This window comes from Triticum aestivum, chromosome 2D (assembly GCF_018294505.1).
Source record: "Triticum aestivum cultivar Chinese Spring chromosome 2D, IWGSC CS RefSeq v2.1, whole genome shotgun sequence".
Taxonomy (NCBI): Eukaryota; Viridiplantae; Streptophyta; class Magnoliopsida; order Poales; family Poaceae; genus Triticum; species Triticum aestivum.
In genome coordinates, this window is record NC_057799.1 from 80,156,253 (window position 1) to 80,161,951 (window position 5,699).

Here is a 5,699-nt window from a genome sequence, read left to right on the forward strand (position 1 = left end):
CTAGATGCTCATATCACCGTAGCGGGTAATTAAGCTACGGGGAGCACCTAATATGAGCACCGGGGAGCCGTTGGATCGAAGATGCAGCGGCACACACGAGGCCTGAATGTTTTATTTGCAAAAAAACCTTTGGAGAGTTTGGAAATTGCGCATAATTACAAAGACTACTCCCAAGCCATTGGATCTCACTTCCAACGGTGTAAAAACTCGTATCACCATAGTATCTAAGCTGCGGGGTGGATGTGATATTCTATGCCGCTGTCATTTTTGTTCGTAAACTTGCAAAATACGTGTAACTCGTGCCGTTACTTGTCTAACCGCGCAAAGTGTTTGTTCAAAAAAACCATCCTACACTGAAATATCGGAACAACACACGGGGGTCCCACTTGTCATTAATCAAATTTGGACCTAAAACTAACAAATCTGAAAGACGAGATTCGAACTGGCAACCTGGACTACAAAGCGTAAGTCGATAGCCTGAAAAAACGAACGGTTGTTGGCTTTGTCCCATAACTTGATTTTATACAGTACTTGCGTTGAGTAGAGTAGAGGGAGTGCCTCGTCAACACGTGCATGACCGTTGTCTCACTTACTGGTGGGTCCCAGGTCTGCGATCTCAATCTCTCTTCTCTCCATCGTCTAACCTTTGCACGGGCACACACGAAGAGCGGCGCTAGCTTGCCGTGGTGTTATTACAACTAAAAAAAGCTTGGAAAATAGAAGAATCGCCTAGAACAAGAGACGTTGTGGCTGGTCGAGACGGAGCTAACCACATCTATCCTCCGTGCCACGTTTGCATGATGAAGCTGTGTGGCTAGTGGGGTGTTTTCGACCGACTGGCTGGGTCCCGAGGTCGAACCATAGGTACTACGTCTGATACAGTATATTTTTACACGCACATTTTTCCTCCGTGCCGAGACGTGGCACACCCTACCGCGCGGTTTCGGGGTCCTCCCGGGTGGTGCACGCATATATTCTTCCTGACGTGGGACGCCCTACCGCGCGTTTTCTGGGTCCTCCTCGGTCGTAGCGCCGAAGCAAGTAAATGAGTCGTCAAATCACGAAAGACCACCTTTCCCGCCGAGTACATCAGTGAAGCACGGTGGCTAGCTAGTTGGGCTAGTTCGACCGATTAGCTAGGCCGCCGCCACATTTGTTTTTTCACCCCTTTTTTATCTACTTGCCGGCAGGTAAATTTAAATATCCACCGCGGCGTTGCTCTGGTGTTTGGGTGCGGCAGGATTTTTAATTTTTTGATTGACGGGAGCAGGCGCGGCAGGATTTTTAATTTTTTGATTGACGGGAGCAGGCGCGGCAGCAATTAGTCACGATGACTCCGCCTGTAAAAACCCACTGCTCCCTGATGTGAGAAGTCGTCGACTGGTGTTTTACCGTGGTGAAAACCAAAAGATTCCCCGCTCCCTCCGCCTTCCCGTAGATTGCATTGCCTTTCAGCCGTTTCGCCCCCTTTGCTTCCTCTCCCCATTGCTTCTACCTGGTGCCATGGCGGCGCAGCAGATCACGGAGTCCGAGGTGAGGCGCCTGACACAGGAGCTCCATGTCAAGGATGCGGAGCTCAGGGCCAAGGACGTGGAGCTCCGTGAGCTCAAGGAGGAGAGGAGTGCCATGCTCCTCCGTTATGTGCGGGAGTTCACGGAGCTTCAAAAGCGGCAGGCGTCCACCACAAAGATGCTCGAGGCGTCGGCGGCGTTGCTGCAGAAAGCGGGAGATACGATAGGCCGTCAGGGGAGCCGGCTGGAGCGCGAGCGGGCCGATCGTGACGAGGTCCAGGATCGCCTCAGCCACTTGGTGAACCAAGTTGCCACGCACGTGTTGCGGCTGCGCGATGCCTACCGTCGTGCCAGCGCGACGATGCCGGCCGTCGGGCTAAACCCGTTCGACCACCCGGTCGACTTCAACGAGCTGCGGCTTCCTGACCTGGTCTCCTTCTTCACCTATATCTCCGAGGAGCTGAGCCGTCTCCGCGCGATGGTGGGGGCTGAGCTGGACAAGGAGGGGTTGCGGGCTGCCGTCGCCGTTGCCGGGCGAATCCTTTCAGGGCTCCGTCACCGGAATCCATTCGTGCCATTGGACGCCGTCTTTGACGAGCTGGCTCCCGTCGACCGGGAGCGGGCTCTGCGGGCGGTTGCACCCTGCATCACCAACGTCGTGCGCCTCGAGAAGCAGAGGGACTTCGGTGGTGTTTAGGCGCCCTCTGCATGGGCATGTCCATGTCTCGGCGCAACATGACCGTTGGATCAAACTCAGACGGTGCAGATCAGTCACTGTAGCACAAAGCGTGTGGGTGTGTTTGGTTGCATTCTCATCTCAATATAGTTGTTTCCTCTTCGTGTATTTTTGTCAACCTACTAGTGTGGACTCATGCACCCTTCATGCACTCTGCCAAACACCCAAAAGTGGGTCGAGAAGGGAACTTTTGCTCCCATCCCGTGCACCCTTCATACACCCTGCCTAACACTATTCGTGCTTCATATGGTTCATGTTTCGTGGAGTACTGTAGCACCGTACTCTCCGTGCGCTGTGGACCTAGTTCTGTTAACATTGATCTCACCGTTCATTCTCGACCGGACAGTCGAAAAAGCGGTACTATGTTACATATAGGAGTAGTTGACATGCGCACAACATCATTTGTTATCCTCATATCTTACTACACTAGCAACAAGATTGTGTAGTACTGACGTATGAACCACTGCACATGCCTAGTAGTAGGAGCACTGTGTATGTTCAAGTGGCTGCCGTGTTTCGCACTCCTCCGTCGTAAGAGTGGAAACGCTTGCTGTAATCATTTTTTTCTTCAGAAAAACAGTGGACACGCTCTACCGTGCGGATCCTCCTCCAGCCATGCACTAAATTACTCACTTTCGCCGACGTGTGGGACAGCCAGCACCTGGGTCCACCAGCCATGCACTAAATTACTCCGTAGTAGAGTGACGGTAGACTACCCCGATCGAACCGCCGCAGTAATGCCCAATGAGCCGTCAAATCACAAAACCCCCTCCTTTCCAGCAGTAAGTTGGACGGACGAAGCAACCATCATTTCACTCTTCTCTCTCAGCTTCCTCTCTTGAAGAAAACCCCCACTCGCTTCGCTTCTCCCTCATCTCGTTCCTCCTTTCACTCTTCTCTCTCAGCTTCCTCTCTTGGATGGACGCCGGAGCACCGGCCGACGTGATGTCTATGGCTCTGGCCAAAACCGTCGAGGCTCATGGTACGAAGAAGCGCAAGCACCCCGCCGAGACTACCGCAGACAAGCTCAAAGCCATCGCCCTGTCCAAGCCCCCCTCTCCGGGATCCCTCATTAAGCAAGTCCAGGTAATGTCTCTTGTTGACGATCTTTTTCTCGATCTTGATCGTGTTTTTTCATCTAACACGCAGTACTAGTACTGGTAGTACAACTTTCTGGGTGATCTTGCATGTGATTTTAGTGTGCCAAATGACGGTTCTAAATTCCTCTTTTGACCAAAACATGCGAGAGGTTGACACTGATTTCTTATAGATTACTTTCAACTACTCCCTCTGTCCCAAATTTCTTGTCTTAGATTTGTCTAGATACGGATGTATCTAATACTAAAATGTGACTTGATACATCCGTATCTAGACAAATCTAAGACAAGAATTTTGGGACGGAGGGAGTACTTTATGAACATCAATGCTACCTTTTAAGAGGGTATATTTGCCTCAGTAACTTGTGTTATGGATATTGCATGTAATCCCTCTGCTCTCATGCCTTTGAAGACATGTTCTAGTGTCTTTGTTCACTCATTTCTGTGCGTATATGTAGTCATATATGGAGTATAATATCGAAAATCATCTTATATTTCTGAACGGAGGTAGTAATAAAATATGGTTTCTGTTTGAATTAGAACCAGGTCCGCGGTGGAGATGAAGTTCTCAAAGTCATGCCGTGTGAACTGGAAGACCTGATGATGAGTTCTACTGCTGAACTATCCAGCTGCTGTGTCCTTGTCGCCACGTGTCCTGAACTAGTGTTTTCCTGTAGCATTGTTGTCAGGCGTGTTCTCGAGGCTGTACTTGACCACAACAATTTCCTGGCTGTGCCTTCGATTACGAAGGGTGTGGTTCTTGTAAAGCTTCCCAACAAATCTGATGCGGCCTGTCTTCATCATCATGTTTATGAGTGGAAAGACCACTCTGTTAGGTTCTCCAAGGTTGACAAGATGGTGATGGTGCATGTAGACATCTCACACGAAGTCCATGGCCTAGTCAGTTATGCGGGGTTCATCCCGTAGGTCGGTGGCAAGAAATAGTCTGCAGAGTTTAGTTAGTGCAACTTTGCTTGTCTGTAGTAAGTACTATTGTTCAGTACTTGATTTGTGTTTGTGAACCCTGTATTGTTTATTAGTACTGCCGCTTTTGGTGTGTGAACGGTCTATGTTAATGTCTGTCCACTCAATTCAGTCTGTATATTTTGAAGTATCCAGATCATATTTTTTGTGAGGACGGTTTATCAATTATGGTTACACTCCAATATCTGTATGCATTGCAGGGTTTATCGCACCCACCAGGATTTCCAGTCCCATGGATGTTCGGTCCATACGATTTGTCACGACCTTTGGACTGTCCTGCTTGTGGGAGTAGGCGGGGCCCCTGCATGCCACGCGTAGTTGGACGATCAATCTTCTGTTTAGTACTTCAACATAGTGATTTCCTGGTAAGGATTCACTCGTGTCACATCAAGTAAATCTTATTGATTTACTGTCTAAATCTTATTGATTTAATGTCATGTTTTCTTTCTTTTCCTGCAATTTTACGATGCAGGTTTTGCCATGTGACATTCATCACAGAATAAACCGTTTGGTTTGCTCTACGATGGCTATTTTTGCAGGTTTCACTTCTTATGTCGTGTCAGTAACGAAGGCACTGTCCATCACTTATATTACTGGAAAAAATTGGATCAGTCTGTTGTCTGAGTACAAGCTGAATCCCTATGATGAACTGCAGTTTGGTTTAACAAAAACGCCACAATTAGTCCTTCTCGCGTTTAAAAGAAATGAAGAAAAAAACTGGATCACGGTCACGGATCCTAGTCAAGTTAGAAAGCTGATCATAGCAGACCAGACACGATCGCCGCTGTCTCGCACAGATCGAGCACCGGCAGTTGCTCTAGCACTGACAGCGGCAGCAGCTCAGTCTGATCCAGCTGAGGATTGGGCACCGACCGCGTCAGCGGATCAGTCTGATCTACCGGAGGATCGGGCATCGACACCGGCACCTGCTCCGACACCGGCACCAGCTCTACAAGGAGCACCATCTCCGGCAGCAGCAGCGGCTTCGGCACCTGCACCAACACTTGCACTTGCATCTGCTCCGGCCCGTGCAGTTGCACCGGCAACAGACTGGGCTGCAGTTCGCACTTCATATACCAAAGTCCTTACAAAAACCGACATGTCCACCTTCTTGGTAAGCATTGGCCGCCCAAGTGCTTCGTTCTTTTTTCTTTCCATGTTGTTTCACATGATTCACTGTGTTGATCTAACTGTTTGGGTATGTCTTCTTGTTTGCAAACAGAGAATTCCTAGAGCAACGAGGGAGTCGTTCAACAATCCGGGCGACCGCGGCCAAGTTTCTCTTACCATGCGCAGCCTTGGTGTGAATGAACCTGCTCAATATACCGTAAGTACAAAGGATGGTCGCATGATGATTGATGCTAAAGGATG